This window comes from Varanus komodoensis, unplaced genomic scaffold, assembly GCF_004798865.1.
Source record: "Varanus komodoensis strain SLA01 unplaced genomic scaffold, ASM479886v1 scaffold20_1, whole genome shotgun sequence".
Lineage (NCBI taxonomy): Eukaryota > Metazoa > Chordata > Lepidosauria > Squamata > Varanidae > Varanus > Varanus komodoensis.
The window spans coordinates 1,576,639-1,603,208 of NW_025335587.1; the positions used below are offsets into that span (position 1 = coordinate 1,576,639).

Sequence of the window (26,570 nt, forward strand, 5' to 3'; positions counted from 1 at the left end):
CTTTGGAATTCTGCTGCTGAAAATATTATGCTACTTACGTCTTTATGCTTTGAAAAATACTATACAACAAAGCTCATTTGAAGAATTCATTTCCTCTCTTTCCCTTTTCTGACTCAGTTCAAAATAATATAAGGTTTTAAATCAGTCTGTACACAGAGCTGAATATATGCATTCTATGAACATCCTCATATTAACAATTTTGGAAAACTTCTACAAGCTGATGAGATAAGCCAAGCATCCCCAGCCCATCTTACGAATGATGATTCCAACCACCTTTGACTCTTGTTGATATGGTCTGGGGATAATAGGACTCAATCTGGAGAGCGCCAGGTTGGGAAAAACTGGGATTGGTGAATAATTCCAAAAATGTTGGTACTGTAAAACATAACTTTCATTAGAATCTTCTTTGCAAATTCCTCCATTTCCTTATGGTCACCAGGAAGGACCCACTTGGGTTCTTCTATATTTCCTTGTACTTAAGAGGATTCATTTAGAGCTGCATTGCAATGCATATAACTGGTTGCATTTTAATTTGATGGCAATAGCTGCTTGGGAAGAAATATCCATCATGGTTTCCTCTTAATTTTTCCCTGGTTTAGCAATCATCTCAAGGTGGTGTGTCCCAGCAGTTGACTGTGCATTACACTTTAAGAACCATCCAGGCCTTATAGTGCATAATTCCCTCATCCATTTGGTGTATTACACTGTGTTAGCGTAGGATTCCTTAGTTACAAGTAAAAGTAACTTGGCATAAAAAGCAAATAAATTGGACGATATAAGAATAAGAACAAATGAACGTCTATTGAAATTGTTTCTTTATGGAAGGGAAAGTGAGAAGGGAAACAGTACCCATTCGAAATGAGAGGCAAAATGCACAGGATCAGTGGGGCTAATGGCACCCTTGGGAAAATAAAACATGCACATGCAGGCCAACCACTATTCAAACCTGAAAAGGCAATGCAACAGATGGTCAAAAGCTATCTTATTTCATGCTATTAAAGTACTGAAGACATGTATGTTTATTCAGGTGCACATCCCACTGAATTAGTGGAATGTACTTACCCCAAAGTAAGTGTGAAGCATTTGCTTTATGGATGACTGTTCTGCAATATAAAGTACAATCAAGGAATTTGTGATCCAGATCAAGCCCATAGTGCATGAGAATCTGAAAGGGACTAGTTAATTTTTTCTACTCCAAGGACTAGGCTTCGGTCCAGATCAGAGACCCTGCACCTACTCAAGAGTAAAAATGATAAAATGTGTAGCTTCTAGCAATCCTCAAAGCAAATTGCAGTGTCTGCTGTGGCCCTTAGATTGCTTTCTCATTTAGCTGCAGTCTATATTCATAGTCATTGTTTCCCTACAACAGCAGTGGGACAAGGAAAAGTATGAAAGTTTCAGGATTTGCCCCAAATCTGTCCCCACCCACTCTTACTCCCCACCCTTCCACAGTCATTGCAGTAGTATCTCCAGGAAGACTACTTTATTCTTCCCAGCAGGAATGAATACTAGGCATGTATTTATTTGTTAGTTATATATCCCTGCCATTTGTCTTACAAAGAACTCAAAGCAGCTTACATCATTCTCCTGCTGCTCTCAATCTTATCCCCTCAACAACAAACCTGTGAGGTAGATTGAGCTGAGAGGCTGTGACTGGCCCAAAGCCCCCCGGTTGGCTCTGTGGACTAGAACCCTGATCACCTGAGTCTCAGTCACATGCTCTTATCTACTACACCACACTGACTGAGCTTAGCTTTAGCTCTCTATTGACAGCATCCTAGAATGCAGGCAATCCCATACAGCTGTGTAGGAATTACAGATATAGCTTCTATATAGCTCCACCTTTTTTACTTTCATATTCCAGATGTCTTGCAATGTTAGAATATGATAGAAATGGAGGCTTTTGGAAACAATGAAAAAAACACATTAATATTTAAATATTGAATCGGCTGTGCTCTTTTACCCCAGTGGACTTCATATAAATTGTAATTATTTTCCAAAATATTCAAAGCTTTCATTAGATCCTGACGAAGTGCAATCGTCCTCTATCCAGCATCCACTCCAGAGTCTCATGCCTCTTAAACTTGGAAGCAAACTTGTGGAAAGCCCCATTGGGTCTTCAGTAATCCAATGCTAAGCACATTCTTTCTAGGCACTTCCTGACAGCTGCTTCCAGCAGAGTTGGCAGGAGATAAACAGCCAGCTGCTAACCCTAAGAGGAGGCACAATGTCACCACGGCAGGTAGATGAAATGGGGGGAAATCTGTCAAGATTGCATAGGCAGAAAACACAGAAGGAAAGAATTTAATAGAAAGAGAGTTTGGGAGATAATTGCAAGACAGGTATTTTTAATGGTTGCTGGCAGACTCCCTAACTCTTCTATTTAAATGGCTTTTTTAATTAAAAAACAGCAGGGTTTGAATACTAATCTTTCTCAGCAGATAGCAGATGATGTTTCTCAAGTTTTGGAAGGACTGAATCAGCCTGAATCGCATCCTCCACCTTTGCAAGCCAACTTGGTTGTACTGCAGTATTATGGATGTCTAAGCATGCTGGCTTTAACATATTTCTCCCGAGACAGCAGAAAATATCGAGGTACTAAGATCTTGAGATTTCCTTCATTTCTCATTGGGATTTCAAAACTTATTTTTCTCTGTATTTTTCCTTTCTTGTTACATCAAAAATCTTCTCTCCATAAAAAGTGGCAACTTTAAATGTGCAATATTTGAACCCAGTCAGGATGGACAGGGATCCAATTGCTCTACATTTCTTTGTACTCTCTTCATAAACTATTTAAATTGCAGATCAGAAGGCAATATTGTCTGACACTTTTGGGGTTTTCTCTTGGAAAAGCAGGGAGCAAAAACAAGAATCATGTCAAGCATGTCATACAAAAATAAATGGTTAGCCATTTTTATGAACAGAGGCTTCGCAAATGCAAAGCAATTTAGCAATTTTCTGCCATCTCAAGTCATACTGTCTGTGGGTAAAGAAATTTTAAAAGAAATTTCAACCTTACTCTATTTTGTGTCAACAACTCTGAGTTACTTTGGATTTTTTTTTCTATTCTATATTTCTCTAATGGGGGAACCCCCCCCCAGCAACTTCAACCAAAGATACAAAGAAAAAGCTAAACTCAGCATCATATCAAGTCTTATACTGCAGTCCTAATTATACTTACTGAGCTCAAACAAGAAAAGATCTTATAACAAATCAACACAGCTTTCATCCAGACTAGTCTTCAACATGCCTTTCAAAAATATACATAGAAAATTAAACTTAGATTAATTATAGAAGACAATTAAATATAAAAGACACACCAAAGAGTGTGTCCATATCAAAGGAGGAGGTGGAAGGAGAGCAGACAAGAAGTCCGAGATTTCTGTTAATGGAAAGATGACCATCACATAATAAACACCTGATATATATAGACTCACCAAAGAAATCATTACAAAACCAATCTGACAGCAGTATAACCAAGACACAAATTTGGATGAACTTCGGATGAATCATAGAATTGGAAGGGACCTCAAAGATCACCTAGTCCAATACCTGCCTCGCCTGCCATATTCTTGGTGGGAAGGCAGGATATAAAATCAAATAAAATCAGATCAAAAATCTGCTGAAGCACAAGTCCAGTGCTATAGCATCCTTCTCTTTGGGAGCTATACAGCCTCTGCTTATAATATCTAATAATTCCAAGTTGGTCTTATACCATGTTCAAATGCCTCATACCACCTGGAAATTTTTTCCTAATGTTTCATCATTTTTCTTGCTATTTCTTACTGAAATGGAAATATATTAGAAAGTATGCTATCCTACCAGCAGGACCCAGGAGCTAGTGATTCTAAAAGCAGTTTGAAACAGGTGGAAATGATTGGGTCCAGAGCAGAGTGGAGAGTGGAGCCTTTGGGCCAGGGCTGGGGGAGTTCTGTCCCGATCTGCTCTTGTTCCAGTCTAGAACAAGCATTTCCACTAATTTCTGGGGTTGCTTTTAGAACGGCTAGCTGCCTAGTACATGAATGGTGGGTCAGTTGATGCAGTAGAAGCAGCAGGGTCTCAGTGCCCTTGTTGGATGCTGCTCATTACACAGTAATGCATATAAAAAAGGAAGTAGGTTACTCTGGCATTACTTGTTCTTGAGAAACCAAACCATGTTGGTGCTTAGTTATCACACCTCTTTCCACTAAATGCTCCCAGTCTGGCTGCTTACTTGCTCATCAGTCATTTATGAATATGGAGACAACAGCACTTGCTGTTACTTCCCTGTCCTTTCATTTTTATCCAAATGTGCTCAGCTGAGCTTTTGTGTCCAGGTTCATGGAGGTTTTTATATGAGTGTCTATCTTTTGCATGTAATGTTTCTCTGACTCGTTTCCTGTTTGGTCCGCTCCTTTGGAATAAATTACATTTCAATCTGCATATCACCAGCAAGATTCTTATCCCTTCAGGGATGCCTGTTAAACTTCTGTTTATGTCCCATATTCTGTAAATTAGTATAGAAATACTGGAAAACATAATTTGTATCATCCAAACACTTGCTCATGCATGTATGTATGTATGTAGTGGGTATTCACACTACAATTCTAGTTTCACTAACACTCCTGCACCAGAATATGGTGCCAGGCTTGTAATTTAGAATTTCACCACTCCATCCGAGAATACTTAGTTAAAAGCTCTCAATCAGCTTTCAGAGACTCCTTCCAAATGCATTCTTCCCAGTCCTCATGCAGTAAAATCCATCTCTGAGTCCCTTGTGCCAGAACTGTAGACTATAGTAGGAGTGAGCAGAAGGTAGATTTCCAGAAATTGTGGAGTTCAGTGTCCAGAAACCCTTGCCAAAAAGGCCAGTGTTCAGGAATGCTGGGCACTGAAGTCCAAAACATTTGGAGATCCACTTTCTGCTCACTCCCAGAGTCCAGTTTAACAATGCAACTTCAGAATTCCTCTTTCTTTCTAGGTGACAATTTTCAACAGAAAGAAGACACAAAAATACCACCTGTGCCTTGAGGTCTTTCATCTTCCTAGGGTGCAGTAGAAGCATTTGTTTGCACACAGATTGGAGCAAAGAGAAATTGTTAGTTGGCTTGATGAGTCCTTACAAGCTTTCCATCACATTCTGGATATGTGCACTGGGGACACAACATTCTTCCCAAGAGGCTTCAGAGGAGGTAATTCCCTCAGTTTGCTTTTCTTTTTCAGAAATCCTTCACTTTCCTCTAATCCATAGCCAGCTCCTCTGTTATCTGAGCTTGGTCCCTCCATCACCCACTCATTCCTTGGATATTGCCACAGGAAAACCTGAGTGATGGTTTCCCTAATGGACAGTTCTTCCATGGATAGGTTTAAAGCTAGGCCTGCTTTACAGACAAGTCCCCACATTCTAATTCCAGAAATAGTTGTCAATTAGAAAACTAAGCAAGTGCTCCAATTTACATTGATTATCCTCAATGATGTTGTCAATCAATTTCACTTGCTTCTCAACTACCTTCTTTCATTCAGTCCAAACACTATTTCTAAGAATAGCTCCTTTCTAACCATCGGAATTAAACACTCCATTTTAGATAGGAGACAGGGGGGCATGTGGGAACTCAATGAACATTTAGAAGAGTGATTCTAAATCTGGAAGAATATTTAAAAGCACAGTTTGTCCTTTGCAGAATTGGGTGCCCATCAACCCATTGCAATCTTGAGCACAGGCAGGGATTGTGTCAAGGTCAATTCCATCAGGCAACTGTTGGAGGTCAACAGAAGACCCCATTGTCACCCCCTGACCTGGCTAAAGCTCCTCTCACTCTCAGGAAGAAGCTCTTGAAACTCAGACGCTTCCCTTACACCAGCAAGTCACATGCTAGCGGAGGACTCAGGAAGGACTGGGCAGGGGATAAGGGTTCTTGGTAAGGCATCCTGGCAGGCCTCTGATCAGTTGGCTGGTGGGTGGGAGAGCCCACTATGGAGAAAAACAGAAGAAGCAAGAAGGATAGAGGTGTGCACTCAAGGAGAGGTTTGATCTGTTTCATGTAGTAGATGCTAGTAGACTTCAGGCCATGCAGGGTTTAAAAGAAGCCCTTAGAAGGGATAAAGAGGCACCTGGTATTTTCTTCCTCCTTAGAACAGGCTTCTTTTGGAACCTGGCACAACAGAATGTGCTTGATACAGCAAGGAATGAAGGCACAGACACAGATATACAAAGATATAGTGCCTAATCCCCCTGCCTGGATGGCTACCTACTGAATTCACATGGGGAAACCATTCCGAAAGATCCCCTAGTAGAGGACTGAAAGCTGCATATAGAAATAAATGAAGACATTCAAGTTGTTAATGTAGCTTGCAGCTGGGTAGCAACATGCCCATTCCTAAACAAAGGCTAGCAGCAAAGACATCTCTCTGTAACAGATGTTTTATTTTGTATGACATATTTTCTTATTTACTTACCAATTCTTAGTTTAAACATTTAAAAATACCCTTTCCAATGCATAGTCTGAAGCAAATATAATTTGCCATTATTCCCATAATGCATGTTAGGAAGAAATATAGCAGAGATTGTTTATGACAACCCTACTGTGCTGTTCATGCTAAATATTGTAGGTCAAGTGTTAGGCCGGAAGTGTAACTTATAACAACTCTGCAGAGTTACTCATACGGATTAAGCATGCCTAAATTTATATAGGACCAGGCTATAAATTGGTCAAATTAGGCTAGGTGATGTGGAGAGAAATTGGTCCTACCAAACATAAAGATGTACATAACAAGAAAGCTTGTTGAATAGAGTTTGATCTGAGAAGGCTATTGATCCTTACACTATGATCTTATGCATACTTAACTTAGAAGTAACTACTGAAATCAACAGGGCTTCCTTCAAAGCAAAGTGTGGCATGCTTCTTTTTTCAGTCTGTTTTTTGATCAATACCCAAGGTGCTTGCACTTGTGGGGGACAAGGGGAGCAGCAACAAGAAGGTAAATTATTACATTTACAATTCACTTGCCTGAGGTGACCAAAGCTTATAGGCATTAATATATCCCTGCTGCCCAAATTATAAGCAACTTTGCCTTGTTAATCTGGCCACTGAGCAGGCTGGCATTACAGGTATATCAGAGAGGTTTTCAAGTTTGATTTGCCATGGCCATTGAACAACTACTTGTGGATCAAGCCAGGTTGTGCAGCTTGCCATCCACCTGTTTCTCGAGTGCAACCAGGCAGAAGAAAGCTATTCTGACAATTTGAAAGGGAATGACTTCCAATTTAGAAGGAAATGATTGTGTAAGATCCAGCCTGATGCATTTTCTACTACATCACAAAGCAATCCACTGTCACTTAGTGTTCTGTGTCTGTCACTCACCCAAATTAAAGTGATTTTAAGTAAACTACCACCTTGATTCAGTCCAGAACAATTTCTTCGGAGGGAGAGAATGTTTTGTTACCCTATTTATTCTAACAATCTGGAGCCACAGAAAAAGACTTTTCTTTTAAACACAGAACTTGCTAAACATATAATACATGATAGGATCACACATGCAGGTAAAAAGGATTCCTTCTTTTTGGGAAATGCTTGAACGTAGGATACAAAAGAGTTTGCCTATTGCATCTTGATATGTTTATCTACTTAGTGATTATCTTAATTCATTTCCTTTAGATCATCAGTCCCCCTTTTGGCCACAAGTGGCTCTCAAAACAGCTTACAGTAAAACTATAAAATTTCATAAAGTACCATCAAGGTATAACTTTTAAAACAAGCTAGAAAATGCACAAATTCTAGCAACTCGACCTAACACTGAAGGAGAAACAACCCTGGTTTTTAGAAAGCCTGATAGTATTAAATCTGTGAAGGTGTGTTTTTTCTTAACAAATGATCTGTTAAGACATCAGTCATTACAGGAATCCTAGGTCTGAAAGGAATATAAATAGTAGATTAAATTTCCTGTATTCAGAGATATACCTCATTTTATTGCATTTCACAGCTACTACATTTTTTACAAATTGAAGGTTTGTGGTAAATGCATTGAGGAAGACTATCAGTGCCATTTTTCCAACACAATTTGTTCACTTTGTGTCTCTGTCTTGCATATTGGTAATTCTTGCAAAATTAAACTTTTTAATTATTATTTTTCTTGTTATAGTGACCTGCGATCAGTTATCTTTGTTGTTATGACTGTAATTGCTTTAGGGCATCGCAAAGTGTGCCCATATAAGTCTGTGAACTTAACTGATATAATGTATGTTGTGTGTGTTCTGACTGCTCCACCAATTGGCTTTTCCCCAGTCACTCCCCATCTCCTCAGGCCTTCCTATTCCCTGAGACACGGCCATATTAATTAATAACAATACAATGGCATCTAAGTGAAAGAGAAGGAAAGTTCAAGTGAAAGGAAGAGTCACATGCCTCTCACTTTCAATTAAAAGCTGGAAATAATTGATGTTCATCCATCGTTTTGTTCTGTTGTTTCGATGAGAACCTTGACATCTAATGGGTTGCGAGTTGTCCACGGTGTGTCCGCAGGTGGCTGATAAGGCCGATACGGGCACGGAGTGTTCTGCCACAGGTCAGGCAGACATGTGTGGGCACCACTGTTGCAACGTTTGCAACTCTGGCTTCTCTTGTGCTATGGTTGTCCTTCTGGCTTCAGAAGTTTGGCAGATCAGCGTGGTGGCTCAGCGTGCGCCACGTTGATCGGTCTTGTGCCAGGGTCTCCCAGGAGGTGGTGTCAATAACCAGGGACTTGAGAGAGGCTTTCAGCGTGTCTTTGTATTGCTTCTTTTGTCCTCCGTGCAATCGCTTTCCTTGAGACAGCTCACCATAGAAGAGCTGTTTGGGGATGCGGTGGTCTGACATCCTTGCAACATGGCCTGCCCAGAGTGTCTGGGCTTTCATCAGCAGGGTGTGAACTGATGGCAGGCCTGCTCTGGAGAGGACCTCTGTGCCTGGCACCTTGTCCTGCCACCGGATCCTCAAAAGTCTGTGGAGGCAAGTCGTGTGGAAGTGGTTCAGTTGCCTAGCATGCCTCCTGTATACTGTCCAAGTCTCACTGGCATACATCAGGGTAGTTAGCACTACTGCTCAATAGACTTTAAGCTTTGTAGCAAGGCTTATTCCACGGCGGTCCCACACTTTGGTCTGCAGTCTGCCAAATGCAGAGCTTGCCTTGGCAATTCTGCAGTTGACCTCAATGTCAATTGTCGCTGTGCAGGAAAGGGTGCTGCCAAGGTATGTAAATTGGTCTACTGCTTGCAGCTTTTGTCCCTTCACTGTGATGGTGGGCTCTTGGTGTTGGACTTTCAGAGCTGGCTGATGCATCACTTTGGTTTTCTCTGTGTTGATGAGGAGGCCAAAGTTGTCGCATGCTACTGCGAATTTGACCATGCTGGCTTGCATTTCCTGCTCTGATCCAGCATTCAGGGCACAGTCGTCAGCAAAAAGGAGGTGTTGTAGCACAGTCTCCTTTATCTTGGTGACAGCCTGGAGTCTTTGCAGGTTGAACAGTTTCCCATAGGTCCTATATTTCAGGCTGACTCTCAAGGAGTTGTTCTGAAAGGCGTCTGTCAGCATGGCTGAGAACATTATGCTGAACACCCTTGACGCCATTTGTGATGGGAAAGGCCTCTGAAGCTTCTTCGTTGTCCAAAACACGAGTTGTCATGCCATCGTGGGACTGATGTACCATCAGGATGAATCTGTCAGGGCACCCAAACTTCAACATGATGCGCCACAGACCTTCGCAACTCACAGTATTAAAAGCCTTGGTGAGGTCCTGTACAGTTCATCGTTCTGCTCTTGACGCTTCTCTTGAAGCTGTCGGGCTGCGAAGATCATGTCCATAGTGCCACACTCTTTGCAGAAGCCACACTGTGTCTCGGGTAGTAGATCCTGTTCCAGGTGGTCAGTCAGGTGATTCAGCAACACACATGCAAGGATCTTGCCTGCAATGGAGAGCAGTGATATTCCTCTATGATTATCACAGACTTGTCGATTTCCTTTCCTCTTGTAGAAGGGGCACAATGGACACGTCTTTCAGTTCCTGAGGAATGGATCCTTGATTCCAGAAGGACTGGAACAGCTGAGTCAGTTTGTTGACAAGCACTGCACCACCTTCCTTATAGACTTCTGCTGGGATTGCATCAGATCCTGGGGCCTTGCCACTGGACAGCTGGCTGATGGCCTGTAGGGTTTCAGGCTTTGATGGTGGGGCATCCAGGCTGTGGTTGATATCCGCCTGGGGCATTCTGTCAATCGCCTTGTTATTGATGGAGGATGGGTGGTTCAGTACGGATTGGAAGTGCTCAGCCCAACACTGTAGAATCAGAGTCTTCTCAGTAATGAGAGTTGCACCATCTGAGTCCAGTAGAGGGGAGCTCCCTGAAGGCTGAGGTCCGTACAAGGATCTGAGGGCTTCGTAGAACCGTTTGGCATCATTTCTATCAGCAAACTTCTGGATTTCATCTGCTTTGGCACTCAGCCAGGAGTCCTGCATCTTGTGAAGCTTGCTCTGTACAGTCCTACAAGCATTGTTGAAGGCGTTTTTCTTCGCTGTTGAAAACGGGTCATTCTGATGAGCACAGTGAAGGCAGTGCTTTTCTGTGAGAAAGTCCTTGATCTCTTCATCGTTTTCATCAAAGCAGTCCCGCTGTTTCCTGTGTGAGGGTCCAAGAACCTTTAGTGCAGAAGAGTGCACAATATCCCGGAAGCGTTTCCAGTCCTTCTCAGCATTTTCCTCTAATTGCAGCTCTGAGAGTTGGTTGTCAAGATCTTCTGCTAGTGAAGCTGCTGTGTTGGGGCTCCTCAGTTTACTGACATTGATCTTTTCCATCACAGTTTTGTTTCCCTGCGGACGTCTCTTAGGCTTGATGTGAAGGCTTAATTTGGAGATGATGAGTCTGTGGTCAGTCCAACAGTCAGCACTCAGCATGGCCTTGGTCACCCTTACATCCTGTCTGTCTTTCCTCCGCACGATGACATAATCAATGAGATGCCAGTGCTTGGAGCGTGGGTGCATCCAGGACGTCTTTTTGCGAGTGGGCAGGTGGAAGATGGTATTAGTGATGATCAGATCATGAGCCACACATGTCTTCAGTAGTAGTATCCCATTGCTGTTACATTTGCCAATTCCATGTTTTCCAATGATGCCATCCCAGACAGAGTGATCAGATCCTACTCTCGCGTTGAAATTACCAAGTAGAATCTGCCTGTCGGTGTGCTTCATGGATGAGAGTAGGGCATCGAGATCTTCATAAAACTTGTCCTTTACTTCATCTGGATTTGTCATTGTGGGTGCGTAGGCGCTGATCAGTGTGGCTTGCTTTCCTCTCGGTAGTGGGAGATGCATTGTCATGAGTTGGTCGTTCACACCCTTGGGAAGACTGGCAAGTATGGCGACAAGATGATTCTTAACCGCAAAGCCAATTCCAGATTCACGACGTTCGTCACTGCTACGTCCACACCAGAAGAATGTGTAACCGCCTCCTGTTTCTGTGAGCTGACCTTCGTTGGCTAGGCGAATTTCACACAGGGCCGCTATATTGATTTTAAATCTTGCGAGCTCTCTGGCGAGCAGGGCTGTTCTTCTTTCTGGTCGATCTGCTGAGGGGTTGTCTTGAAGCATGCGGACATTCCATGTGCCAATAGTCAGTGGTGTTACCTTGCTTTTTTATTTTGTTTGCAGTTTTGTTGTTCGACCGCATAAGATGGGATCCCCTCCAGCCACGGTAAGCTGGCCAGGGTTCTGTGAAGCAACAATGTTTAGGGCACCTTTTCTAGCCTCTCCCTCTTGCTACAGAGGTGACCAGTGTGGTCCTAAAGAGGGCTGCTCAGTCACTCAGGTAGACGCCAAATCCAGCTGTTGCTTCGGTCAGCAAGAAGACGACCATTAGACCGGAGCCACCTGTGTGCAGGTCCGCAGCTACAGCTCCCAGTGTATCCACACCTGCTGCTTCATCGCTCGCCCATCACCACAGGACTTTGAGGTTGAACTGAGGATGTCAAGACTTGCACATGGATTGGATTAAAGTGAGGGAGAGGTGCATATAGTCAGCCTCACTCTCTCTTCCCAGAATTCATCTTGCTCCAATGGCAGGACAAGAGTCGAGACGGTTGGAGATGGGCTAGGCGCAGTGGCTGACCAGGGCCTCTTTGTGTCTTGCTGTGCTCTTAGCATACCACAACGCTTGCAGAAACCGCCTTCATGACCGTTGGTCCTATTCTAGTAGGTCTCATCCGCTCAATCCACCGGAGTCTGTCTTCACATGCTCGGGACAGACAAATCCCTATCTCACTGAAAGTCTTGACCCAGCGGCTACCCTCTACCTAGTTTGGCCAGCCTGTCAAAGCTGTTACCTGGGGTGTGGCCGCTGTGCATGCAACAGCTACTGGGAGCCACAGGTGAGAGCTGGGTGACAAGTGGGGACCAATGGTGGATGAGCTGCCCTAAGAGGACACAACATGCCCCTACACCAGAGGTGCTACCCCTCCCTGATCACCCCATACACCCCTGGAAATAATTAAGCTCAGTGAAGAAGGCATTCATTTCTCAGTGAAAAAGAAAGCTGAGGCCTCTTGAGCCAAACAGTTAGCCAAGTTGTGTATGCATAGAAAAGTTATTGAAGGAAATTAAAGGGCTACTCGTGAACACTAGAATGTTAAGAAAGTGAAACAGCCTTATTGCTGATTTGGAGAAAGTTTTGTGCTCTGGATGGAAGATCAAACCAGCCACAACATTCCTTTAAGCCAAAGCCTAATCCAGAGCATGGCTGTAACTTTCTTCAGTTCTGTGAAGGCTGAGAGAAGTGAGGAAGCTTCAGGAGAAAAGTTTGAAGCTAGTGGAGGCTGGTTTCTTAGGTTTAAGGAAAGAAGCCATCTGCATAATGTAAAAGTGCAAAGTGAAGCACTGAGTGCTGATGTAGAAGCTGCAGAAGGTTGTCCAGAAGATCTAGCTAAAATAATTAATAAAGGTGGTGGCTACACTAAACAACAGATTTTCAGTGTAGACAAAATAGCCTTCTATGGGAAGAAGATGCCATCTAGGCCTTTCATAGCTAGAAGGAAGAAGTCAATACCTGGCTTCAAAGGACAGGCTGATTCTCTTGTTAGGGACTAATGAAGCTTGTGATTTTAAGCTTCATTAGCCAATGCTCATTTACCATTCCAAATATTCTAAGACCCTTGAGAATCATGCTAAATCTACTCTGCCTGTGCTGTAGAAATGGAATAATAAAGCCTGGATGACAACACATCTGTTTACAACATGGTTAGCTGAATATTTTAAGCCCACTGTTAAGACCAACTGCTCATAAAAAAAGATTCCTTTCCAAACATTACTGCTCCTTGGTAATGCACCTGATCACCCAAGAGCTTCTGATGGAGATGTACAGTGAGATTAATGTTGTTTTCATGCTTGCTAACACAACATCCATTCTGCAGCCCATGGATCAGGGAGTAATTTCAACTTTCAAATCTTACTATTTAAAAAATACATTTTGTAAGGTGATAGCTGCCTAAGATAGTGATTTCTCTGATAAATCTGGGCAAAGTAAATTGAAAGCCTTCTGGAAAGGATTCCCCTTTCTAGATGGCATTAAGAACATTCATTCATGATTTATGGCAAGAGGTCACAATATCAACATTAACAGGAGTTTGGATAAGACTATTTGAATCTTCATGGATGACTTTGAGGGGTTCAAGACTTCATTGGAGAAAGTAACTGCAGATGTGGTGGAAATACCAAGAAAACTAGAAATGGAGCCTGAAGAAGTGACTGAACTGCTGTACTCTCATGATAAAACTTTAATGGATGAGGAATTGTACCTTATGGATGGGCAAGGAATGTGGTTTCTTGAGATAGAATCTATTCCTGGTGAAAATGCTGTGAAGATTGTTGAAATAACAGCAAAGGATTTAAAATATTACATAAACTTAGTTGATAAAGCAATGGTAGGCTTTAAGAGCATTCACTCCAATTTGGAAAGAAATTCTACTATAGGTAAGATGCTATCAAACAGCATTACGTGCTACCGACAAATCTTTCATGAAAAGAAGTCGGTCAATGCAGCAAACTTCACTGTTATCTTATTTTAAGAAATTGCCACAGCCACCCCAAACTTTGGCAAACACCACCCTGACCAGTCAGCAGCCATCAGCACTAAGGCAAGACTACAACTTTTTGATGATGGTTAACATTTTAAGTATTTTTAATTAAGCTATTTACATTATTTATTTTTAGACATAATGCTATTGCACACCTAATAGAGTTACAGTAGAGTGTAAACATAAGCTTTATATGTTTATGTAGTCGCTTTAATTATATTTGTTTCTGATTGGATTTATATTTGGTTCTGATTGGATTTTGGTTCTGAGACACGATTGTGAAGGATGGCATACAAATGTTTTAAATAAATCAATCAATATGCACTGGGAAATAAAAAAAAAGTGTGACTCGCTTTATTGTGATATTTGCTTTATTACAGTAGTCTGGAACAGAACTCACAATATCTCTGATGTATGCCTGCACTGTGTCAATGGTTTTCCATGATCATTCAAGCAGGAAACAAACAAGAAGTATCCCACTTTTAGCTGATATGTTATTTAAGCAATATGCCAACGGTATGGTACCATCCATCTTCATTACTACCTCAGGGTTAGATGGTTGTCAGTGGCAGAACAGTGCATCTCAGATTTGTTTGCTCTCTAGAATAGAGTCCATGGACACCATGAAGCAGAAGCTATTGTGCAACTGAAGTTATTATGCAACCGATGTCAAGGATAATGCTATTTTGAGATTCATTAACAGAGGTATTACTTCCAAAGCACAAGAAATAGTATTTCTCCTATACTCCTCACTAGTCAGACTCCTCACTGGAATACTGTGTCCAGTTCTGGGCACCAAGATTTAAGAAAGATGCAGAAAAATTAGAAAGAGTCCAGAGGAGGGCAACAAAAATGATCCAGGGCTAGAAACACTGCCCTGTGAGGAGAGACTGAGAGAACTAGGCATGTTCAGCCTTGAGAAGAGAAGGCTGATGGAGGACATGATATCCCTCTATAAATACCTCAAAGGCTGTCACAAAGAGGAAGGTCAAGATCTCTTCTTGCTGAGACCAAAGTGTAGGACGCAGAATAATCAAGTCACATTGTGACAACCCAGAGTTAGGCTAGATATCAGGAAAAGTTTCCTCACTGTCAGAACTATACGACAGTGGAACCAGCTGCCTAGAGAGGTGGTGGGCTCTCCCACACTACAGACTTTCAAAAAAGAAACTGGACAGCCATCTGTGTGGGATGGTTTAAATTGGTGTCCTGCCAGAGCAGGGGTTGGACCCTATGGCCTTCATGGCCCCTTCTCACTCTACTGTTCTATGATTTCATGATACAGGTACCCAACTGGCAACTAATGTTCCAATGTTCTTAGGACCCATTTATGCATGTTTAGACTGAAAAATAAGAATGCCCCAGCCTCCAGTTCCCAGCATGACCAAGCAGTTTCAGCTAGGAGTTGTAGGATTTTTCCTGTCTAAATATGCTTGTTGTGCCTTTCAAGTTATAATAGATTATGTCCTTATTTTTATTGTTTTAAATTTCTGTGTACTATCTTGTACTACACATGTTAATAATAAATATGGTTTACCCATTCCTATTTGCAGTATGAACATCATATAAGCCTGCATTATATAATTTGTATAAGAATTACAAAAAGATAACATATGGAAGCACTTCAACTGCTAAACATGATTCTGAATATAATTATTTGATTGCCTGGAATGGAAGTATGTGGAAATGACTTCAGATTTGTGGCACATACAAAAAATAGATGGTTCTGATCTTGGCATTTGTTAGATCTGGAACAAGGTTTAAGCTTTAAATTCTATTTTACCCCTAGCTGCCACCACAATGCTGGCAAATTAAAACTCTATTGTTTGTACAGTGTGTCTTCCCCACCCACTACACTCCCAAGACACTTTTTCTTTTTGGCTTCCTGCAAAGGCCCTTTGTTATAGTGATTCAAGTTATTGATTTCATTGTCAAGCAAAGGAGAGCTATTTCCCAGGTAATAAGAAAAAGGGAAAGACCTTGATGATACATTGAGGAAGCTCCTCACATTTTTTGAAAATGGTTTTTGCTGCAGGCCTAGATTTCCCAGCTCATTTTGCTCCATCAGCATTTTCAGGAGCATTGTTCAAATTATGTACAACCTAGCATGTCAAATTCCACCAAGAACGCAAGAAAGATAACAGCACTAGCATAAATTCTCCAGGCTGCAGAGTCTGATCTAGATGATCGCCCCACTGGGCTATGGTTTATTTACCGTTGTTGTTGTTTTATTCTTCATCACCTACAGCTAGGGCAATGCCTTTTTCCTAATGGGAGGGGAGACCCTAAAACTGGTAAGAAAAGTATCTGCCTTATAGATCAACCCATAACTTCCACTAATGCAATCTGGGGGTTTGCAGTTCTGATTGCTGGCCATATCCCACATGCTTTGTTTATCTGTGCATATAGGCCAAGGAAGAACCCTGTCACCTGCAAAATAGAAACCTGTGAACTGGAAATGAATATTGGATCTTTCCCCAGTAACCAACTTTCTTTCTTCTATTAGTTTACTTGCTTATTATTAATCTGGTCAGCATTACCAGCAACAGACATTATTCCCAGTCATCATAATTGCATGAAGAATAAGTGTGCTTTAGTTCAGGAATTCAAGAGTCTAGGGAGTACTACATACATTAAAGTAAGCCGCAATAATAGTGGCATGAAGGAAGTTAAAACAGCAGAGAGGATCAGTCTGTTCAATGGTTCAGATATTGGTCAGTAGAGTTCATGAAGGGCCCATCTGTGGTTTATACAATATACAGCTCTATGCAGATTTTAGATGGTTCACTACGTAGTTTAATTTTTAATTACATTTTTTATTATTTGAATATTAGATTCATTTATTCCTTCCACAACTGTTATGCAGCTATTCTGAATTTGGCTAATGGAACTAAGGATGTACAAAAATTCTATTCATATGAGATCAGAATCCCAGATACAACACACAAGCTTACACATTCCACCAGAGCTTGTGACATTCACACACACACAGGTACTTTAGGAAAAAGGGCTCTTTAGAAATGCACGTTTTGGAAAACTACAATTTCACACTTAAGTCAGGATGGGGAAACTTTGCATTTGAAGCTTGCAATCAACCATGAGTACAGGACAGAACTGAGAGAACCTCAGTGAGCTCACATGTTACTTATTCTCACATTCTAAATGGATTTTTTTTGATCAGCTGAAATATTACATTGGATGCATCATCTAAGAGCTACTGGGTGGCATAAAAATGAAATAAATAAATTACCTTATGTATGGTTACTCAGAAATAAATCCACTTGAGAATAATAGGGCTTAGTCCTAGGTAATAAGCCTCATTGAACTCAATAGGAACTTGGCAAACTTGTACAAGACTGCACTACAAATTATATAAACCAACTAGCCAATCAGTGACTTTCCTGCTAGGTTCCTTATAAATATCACAGTGTTTTCCACCTTCACAAATTCAATGTTTCTAGAAATTTTGTGAACACACTTACAGAAATCTAAAGTTCAGATTTACACATAAATTAAAATGAAATATTGAAACTAGATCATGAGTTTTCTTAAAATAATAATTAAAAATGATGTGTTCCAGATCTTCTCTATATGCAGGAGAAAATACATACCGTATTTTTCGCTCTATAAGATGTACTTTTTCCCCCCTCAAAAGTAAGGGGAAATGTCTGTGCGTCTTATAAAGTGAATGTGTGTGTGCCTGACGCCTGGGACGCTGCCGACTCGCCTGCACCATGTGGCACCACCTGGCTGGCACGCGCTCGGTGCGTGCTGCTCTGCACCCCCACCCCGGCGCAGGTGAGAGCTGTGCCGCTCAGGGGGAGTGGTGCGGAGGAGGAGGAACCGCGGGCTTTAACCTGCCAGCCACACGGAGAGATGGACTGCTCACCCCCACCGCCCAGGAAGACCTGCCGTGGAGGAGGAGGAGCCGCGGCCTTTAACCCGCCGGCCGCACGGAGAGATGGACTGACTGCTCACCCCCACCGCCCGGGAAGACCTGCCACCGCGCCGCCCGAAAGACCTCCGCCGGCACGCTGCCGGCCCAGCTGCACCACACCTGGCCGGCACACGCTCGGCATGTCCTGCTCCATCCCCCTCCTCCGGTGAGGTGAGAGCTGCTAATCACAGGTCAGTGTGTGTTTTCAAATGGCAACCCATCTTTTAATGAAGCCCATGGGGAAGTGATGGGGAATGTGCCTGTGATTATCAGGAAGCTTTCCATGGATCCCTCCTCTAAAAACTAGGTGCGTCTTATGGTCAGGGCTATTCTCTACCACTGTAGACAAGGGAAAATAAGTCCCAATTTAAAGGTTTCTCAGATCATCCCTTGCATGCAACAGTGTATAATATATACACTAACCTGGAACACTGGTTTGCACATAAATACTCAAACAAAAGATGGTTGTCAGTGTGGCTACTTTGATATGACTGGCTGGCAGGACTGTTTGATTTGGTTCTGGAGGAAGTCAGTGTCTCTTTGTCAGAGCTACCTGTCACTCTGAAGCATGTGCTGATAAGACCACCTGTGAAAGCACCCACCAGTGGAGATGGAGAGTCAACACTGAGGATTAAAGGCCAAAGTTTGAATAACGCACCAATGGCTTTACACATCCACTCGTTTCCTTCTATGCTTAGCAGATAGAAGGAAACTTTGCCTCCCAATGTTTGTTTTCATAGCTAGTAGATGGCATCCCTTTTTAGATGAACACAAAAACCATCAAAATACCAGATTCAGATTCTGTACCTGTAGTGAAAACATAAACAGCACAGCATGTATATTAAGTATTTGCTGCAGTAAACTTAAAGAAAATTAGTGCCTCTAACTGGAAGGTGCCACTCCCAGCTTCCCTTCTCAGCTGAAAAGATCCCTCTTATATTTTGCTGCCACTCATTCTCTCCTGTTCCTTCTTTAGCGGCATCATTCCCTCCTGCCGTCCTTCCTTAGCTACTCATGTCCCTGTTTCTTCAAACTAGGGTAGCATGTGTTCTCCTATCCATAGGACAGTGTTCTGTTTGAAGGGTGAAAGAGCGCTGTCCTCTATTGACAGGCATCATCTATTTGAAGAACTGTCTTGTCCCAAGAGAAAGAGCCTAAGAACTGTTGCCTTTACCAGTTAGCACTGAACAGCCGTCAAAACCAGCAAGCATACAGTATAGTCTGCAGTATAGTCAGGTGCACTGTCTTTAAATGATAATCTGTATTTCCAAATTTGCATCTGTGCATACAAATCAACACATAAGTCTCCACAAGTGTTGGATTACAACCCCTTGGATTAGGAAGTGTAATCTGACTATTTCTCATGAAAGATCCTGAGAATGATTTGGGGAAGGACTATGGTGCCATTAGCGACATCAAAAGACTTTCAGAGAAATGTTACCCTGTTTTTCAGAAGCCAATTTTAAATTATTGTTCAAGACTATTGCATTATTATAGGAATTATATGACATTACTCCATATTCCAAAACTGTAGCTTCCAAATATCTTTCATACAGAAATGGGATCCAAGAATTCTATAGAGAAGTAAAACCCCAAGTCCATTAAATGTAGGCAAAATCTTCAGAATTAAGCACTATGGTACCCATGTGATTTCAGTAGGAGAGAGCTAAGCACATACTGAAGTCAGTCATGAAAATAACTGAGGACACCATCCCCTGGTGTCCTCCCCATTCATGTAGCCATTTAGATTCAGAGCATTCCAATCAAGAAGCCAGACAGCAGATTTCAGCTGTATAACAGTGGCACTCTGGAGTGGGAGGCAAGGAAGTGCTGGGAAGCTGCATCATACCTTCACAGCCCTGGTCTCTCCTCCCCTACCCTGAATGTACCCGAAGCCCCTTCTCCAAGGTAAGCAGTATTGCTCCAATATCAGAGTTTGGAATTCTGTCTAGGAGCCATAGGATTGCTCTGTGATTTACAGGATGTGGTGCAAAGTGCTTAACTTTGCTTAGATTCTGTCCTCCAAGTATATGCATTTGGAATTAAATGAAGCTGTTTGGGACATAACTTCAGGGCTCCATTAAAATGTCACATTTAAATGACCTCATTCTTCATCTGCAAAAGATATTAAAACCAAAAACAAATTCCTCTCTATCATATGCATTTGGGGTAATTTAATGGGCTTTTATTCATGCTGGATGTATTGTAATAAATTTCCAATACATTTATTTAAATATTTTAGAGTTAGTCTGAAAAAAGAGATTTCCATTTAGCTGAAAGCAGCTTAATGACAGCATTTCTTCTATCACTTTTTTTTGACAAGGGATGGAGGGAGAGAAGAGGGCTAAAGCATTTGTTTTTCTTTATTCCTATTAAAAAACAATTTAATGAGTTTTGCTCCTATCTCAGTATATGATTTGGTCACATTATAAAATAACTGACAGGTGAAACTATACAGTTCAAAGCAGATTATTTAGGCTTGTTTAGGTATCAAACAACTTTTATTTTCTTCCTTCCAAAATCAGATAGAGATTTGACTAAAGTGTGGTCTCCAAAGCCAGATAAATTTAGGAAAAGCATATACTCAGTTTATGAAGTGGCTCTGAGAGCTCATGAAAATATGGAGAATCAGAAAGATGGGATTTCAGTAATGAAATAATATATTTGATTTTTTATTCACTGCTTTATCTTAATTACAGATAATAACAGTGGTTTTCACAAGATCTCTTTTGCAAGATTCACAATGGCTTCACCCTGTTTCTGAGTCCCATTTTGAATGATTAGTCTTTAAAGTAATGACCTATTGTGACTGACTCACTTGATTCCAAATCAGGTTGGCATGATTTAGCATCCAGTACTGGAGTGGAAACACCAAGACTCTACAATGGAGTAAATGCTAATAAGCAGTGTATCTTCAGAACTTCATAACCAGTTCAAATCAAGAGGGAGCAGCAGTGATGCCCCCTTTGGAAGCCCCTCAATTTGGAAACAACCATCAGAAAAGCAGCATCACAAGACTATCCTTTAAAAAGAAGAAAGCTCTACCTGCTCTAGACTTTGCTGAAGATCCTTCTAGTAGTGCTAGGAACTCTTGTTTATGATAATCTTCTGCCTAAGTCTATGTATGACAATCTATTTCAGGGAATTATACTGCTGCCTGGATTCTAGCTGTTTTCCTCAATTAAGTTTGAGGCTTCTAGCTGTGAAGAAGCCAACTGTTTAATTTGGGAAGTTTAAAGTGCTATAAGCTATTTCACAAGTCTTTGAAATGCATATCTGGGTAACTTGATCTGTGAAAATAAACACCTGGATGCAAGTAGTGCTCCTGTGGTTATTTAGGTAAGAAGCCAAGCTCTGACATTACTAGCCTGGGCCTAGAAGTGAAAGACCCTCTTCTCCTATAGAAATCTGTCAGTCCTTTCAGACCATCAGAGAGCTTTCTATGGGCCTGCCCACTTTTCTATGGGTAGCTTCTCCTTCCCATCCGCTTCTTCTTTTGCACACTAGCTTTGGAGCAAGAACATGGCTTATATTAACCAGGGGAATCCAGCTTCCTGTCAGTTAACAAACTAGGGAAATGTTGAGAGCACAAATAAAGTTCTTGTTGTTTGTTGTCTGAGAGACAGGCAACCGCAGCAAAATCATTAAAACCTCTTTCTCGTAGGTGAGCACCAGCAATACAGAATGAGCCCATCCAGTAGCGATCTGCTCCCACAGTCATCTCTCACAGTGGATTTAGCTTTGGCAATGATTACTAACAGAATACTTCATAGAAAACGTCATTAGTGACAGAAAACACCGCAGCAGGAAATATTCAGTAACCTCAGTTCGTGGTTATCTCAACCTACACTTCTTTCTTTAGCAAATCTGGTGCCAAACATCTGCCTCCAAGCTTATCTTCACAAGTTCTGAGATGATGGAGAGTTATTTTGTATTCAGCCTTCTTCTGTCTTTCACTAAGGAAAAGCAGGTTGCTTACCTGTAACTGATGTTCTTCGAGTGGCCATCTGTGCAGTCACACATATGGGTGCTGCGCCTGCGCAGTGCCTAGACCGGAAAGATTGAAAGCTAACGGTTTTGGTGGGAAAAACTCTGCTCCCCCTCCCCTCAGTAGTATATATAGAGCAGAGTGTCCGCCATTTTCTCCAGACTTTGGAGACCGTAAATTCACCATCCCATGCAACAAGATGGCATAACAACCTAGTATGTACCGACACAGTCCCCCTCGGTACCAACATTACCAGTATGAGGTACCGAAGCAGTATGATACAGTACCGACAACGAAACCACTCACTGACACCGAGCGGGGCTGGCAGGTGGGTTGTGTGAATGCACAGATGGCCGCTCGAAGAACATCAGTTACAGGTAAGCAACCTGCTTTTCTTTGTTGTGGCCTCTGTGCATCACACATATGGGTGAATAGCAAGTTTACCAGAAACGGTGGTGGGAGGTGTCGCTATTGAAGAATGGCAGAAAGAACAGCCCTCCCGAATGAGCAGTCTCGTCTGGCACGCACATCAAGACGATAGTGCTTCGTGAAAGTACAAGGTGTAAATCAACAGTAGCTAATGGTTCGAACGGTGGTTTTGTAAGCGCCTGTAGGACAACTGAGAGACTCCACGTCGGCATAAATGGCCGAGTGGACGGGTGTAGATTCTGCAGGCCTTTAAGAAATTTCCGAATATGGCTATGAAAACACCAACAGCCCTCGCACTACACCACGATAATGTGAAACTGCAGCTGCATAAACCTTAATTGAGGAGGGTTTCAGTCCCGAGCAATGCAGGTGCAGCAAAAACTGAAGAATGTTCTCAACCGATGCCGTTAGCAGGTTAAACGAGCTAGATTCTGCGAAGGATGAAAAACGACGCCACTTTGCCATGTAGGACTTTCGGGTGGACGGTCTTAGTGCAGACTTGAGAATCCGTACAACCTCTGAATCCAAAGAACACGGTCCCAACAATATTCCCATCGGTACCGAATCAGTGAGGGGGTCTGACCGATCATGAGGTGAGGTACCTAGTGATCTATTAGATCCCTGTTCCAAAACATTCCCTTGAGTCAATGAATCCTCCACACAGTGAGGTTCAATGATGACAGGTCCGGGTGACGGACGGCCCCGTTTTGTTAGGTTAGCAAATCTTGTGTGAGCGGAAGGCGAAGGATATTGCCCTTCAAGATCTGAAGGAGAGTGGTGAACCACGCCTGGTGAGGCCACCAAGGTGCTATGAGTATCCCCATGGCATTGTCGTGCACGATCTTCGAGATGACTTTGGTCAGCAGAGGAATAGGTGGGAATGTGTAGAACTTGAAATTTGTCCATGTAATCATAAGGGCATCTCCCATCGATCCCAGTCCTATTTCCGCCCTGGAGCAGAACCTTTTGCACACCTTGTTTCTGTTGGTGGCAAAGAGATCTATGTCCGAATGTCCCCACAGTTGGAACAATTGGGTGCAAACTTGGTGGTTTAGTTCCCATTCGTGGGTGATTGACATGTGTTTGCTCAAGGAGTCTGCCTCTTCGTTGTCGGTCCCAGCAAGATGGACCACAGTTTTGCCTCTCGGGATACACCACTCCCAAACGTCCATGGACAGGCGGGCCAGGGCGGTGGATTTTGTGCCGCCCTGCTTGTTAATATAGAATACCACTACTATGCTGTCTGATGTGAGCTGTTTCACGCGTTGGTGAAGAACGGTTTCAAAGGACCGTAGCACTTTGAAGATTGCTAACAGCTCGAGGTAATTTATGTGGCTCAGCAATTCGTGGTGGTTCCACATGCCTTGGGATCGAAGCCCTGTGCACACCACGCCCCACCCAACCAACGAAGCGTCGGTGTATAGATTCCTCATCGGGTGAGGGGTAATGAATGGGGTCCCCACATTCAGATGGGGTGGGGAGACCCACCAAGTCAATGTCTGTAAAACAGCGCGGGGTACACGAAGACGTTTGTTCAGTGAATCTCTTTGTGGATGAAAGTTCTTGTTGAACCAGAGTTGAAGTGGACGAAACTTCAGCCTGGCATGTGGGACAATGGCGACTGTGGCTGCTATGTGACCCAAAAGTCTTTGTATGGAAAGCGCTGTGACTACACGGTCTCGTCGAATCTGAGAGATGCAGGCACAGAGGCTGTCCTGACGAGCTTGGGGGAGGAATGCCCTCGCCACCGGAGAATCGAGATGAGCTCCAATGAAGTCTATCACCTGTGTAGGAACTGTTGTAACCCCCCTGTTAATCGAACATGCAGCTAGGGCATGGCTCGCCACAGGTAAGAAGCATGATCAGAGTGTCCTGTTCGCGTAAGAACAAGAACCCCAACGAATGTGCACGCTACGCAAGGCTGACCACAAAGCAGCCTTTGTTGCTACGTTCCAGCATAACGTCACGCCCTGTACCCTCGCTTGCTTGCTTTAGCATAAAAAAATGTGTGCGAATGTAGCTCAGTGGATTTCCCCTATTGTTCGCTGTTATTCAAGCACCTGCATAGCCGTCCGTGTAAAAGAGTATAAAAATCCTGCCTTCGAGCTGCTCAGCACCACACTCTCACGAGTGCATGGTCCCTGCCGGCAGGTAAATAAATCCCTCTCGATAATTCCAACCAGTCTCTGGTCTCGTCCATAAAATCGCGCCATACAACAGGAACAAGGGATGATTTTTCACTGTTAATGCAAAGTCCAAGGTTGTCCAATAATGTACAAACAGCATGAACAGCTGAGAGTAGGGTTTCACAGGTCTGTGACACTATAAGCCAGTCATCCAGGTAAGGGTAGACTTGGATGCCCTGAAGTCAAAGATCAGCACAGACAGGAGCCATACATTTCGTGAAGACCCTTGGAGCTGTGGCCAAGCCAAACGGAAGGACATTAAACTCGTAAATGTCAATTCTGACGGTGAAATGCAGAAGATGCCTATGACTTTGGTGAATCGAAATATGGAAATAGGCATCCTTTAAGTCAATAGAGGTGAACCAATCCTCTCTCTTCAGCAGCAGAAGAATATTTTGGAGGGTAGTCACCCAAAATTTCTTTGGTTTGATAAATTTGTTGATATTCCGGAGGTCCAAGATCGGACGAAGAACACTGTCTTGTTTCGGGACCGTAAAATATCTAGAGTAGAATCCGTGTAGTCCCTCGGAACTGGAAACCCGTCGAATTGCTCCCTTCTGAAGCAGTTGTCGCACTTAATTCACTAACACTGGGAAATGCAGTGTAAATCGAATCGGGCTTGATGGAGGAACGGTATCGACTTCTGTTCTGTATCCAAGCTGAATAATTGACAGGACCCACCGATCAGATGTAATGGACTGCCAAATGGGGAGTCGGCCTTGCAGCTGTTCCCCAAAAGGGAGGGAGAAGGGTGGGTATGGAGGTGGAGGAGAGGTTCGCACGTCCCATCAGCGTTGACGCTTCTCGGTATCGAAACGTCGACGATTTTGTGGAAAACGATGATGAGGTTGTTGCCTTCTGCGTTGTGGCCTCTGTTGGTACTGTCCCTGAGGCGGGATAGTGGTAGGATGGGCGTGACCATGACCACTTACATTTGTTCTGTCCGGGCAGTTCCATGCGTCTGGCCATCATCCGGGATTCATGGGTTGACTTTAACTTGTGATTGGTGCAGGAATGAAAAAGCCCGGAGCTGTCAAAAGGCATTTCCTCTATTCACTGCTTCATTTGATCGGGGAAGTTGCAGTTTCACAACCAGGCATGCCTTCTCAGTGAGACAGCCCCCACAAGCGCTCTCGAGTCTGTATCCACATGGTGGCATGCTGTGAATAATTGCTGAATGGCAACTTGCATCCCCTCTTTAATGAAGGTTCTGGTAAGGTCCCTTTGTTGCTCAGGCAGGGGGGCGACGATATTATTCAGCCTCTGCATAATAAAGAATTGATACCTAGCGAGGGTGGCTTCATAGTTGGACATCCAAAGCCCGAGTCCTGCAGCCGCATAGACCCTGCGTGCCAGGGTATCAATCTTGCGCCCCCCTTATCTCTGGGGGTGGTATGGCCTCTAGCTTCCCTGCCCTGAGATGATTCGACCACCACAGAGCTTGGCTTAGGGTGGTGAAGCAGAAAGGGGATGTCGCTCTCTCTGACCTGATACATGGACTCGTATCTTCTCACCGTAGGTTGAGTTTGAGAAGGCAAGTCCCATGGTTGTGTCATTGCCTGCCGCAGAGTTGTAATAAGCGGCAAGATGATTGCTGGTGATTGTTCTCCCTGAACAATGTCGTAGAACTTGTCGGTGCTCGGATCTGGCTGATGTTGCGCCTCGATCTCGAGCGACCGAACAAGTCTAGACATAAGCTCCCTGAATGAAATGGGGGATTCTTCAGGCGATGATGGGCCTTGAGATGTAATCATGCCATCTGGGGAGGTAGAGTTGGCATCCGAGCCTGAGTCGGGTCTGAGATGGTATGGTTCCGATGAGGAGGTCCCTGGAGAAGTGGGACGATCGGGTTCAACATGCTGGGAAGTAGATGGCAGATCCTCATGAACAGAGAGTGAAGAACAATACCCTGGGTGAGGATGAAATCCAAAAGAATGGCAGTCCTCCCAATCCCTTGG

At 43.0% G+C, this 26,570-nt stretch overlaps 1 protein-coding gene across 1 annotated transcript in view; it reads right to left on the reverse strand.

The window, feature by feature from the left end:
• Positions 1-26,570, reverse strand: part of AGBL4 (AGBL carboxypeptidase 4) — a 933,972-nt gene that overhangs the window by 331,660 nt on the left and 575,742 nt on the right. The gene's annotated exons all lie outside the window — the stretch shown is intronic.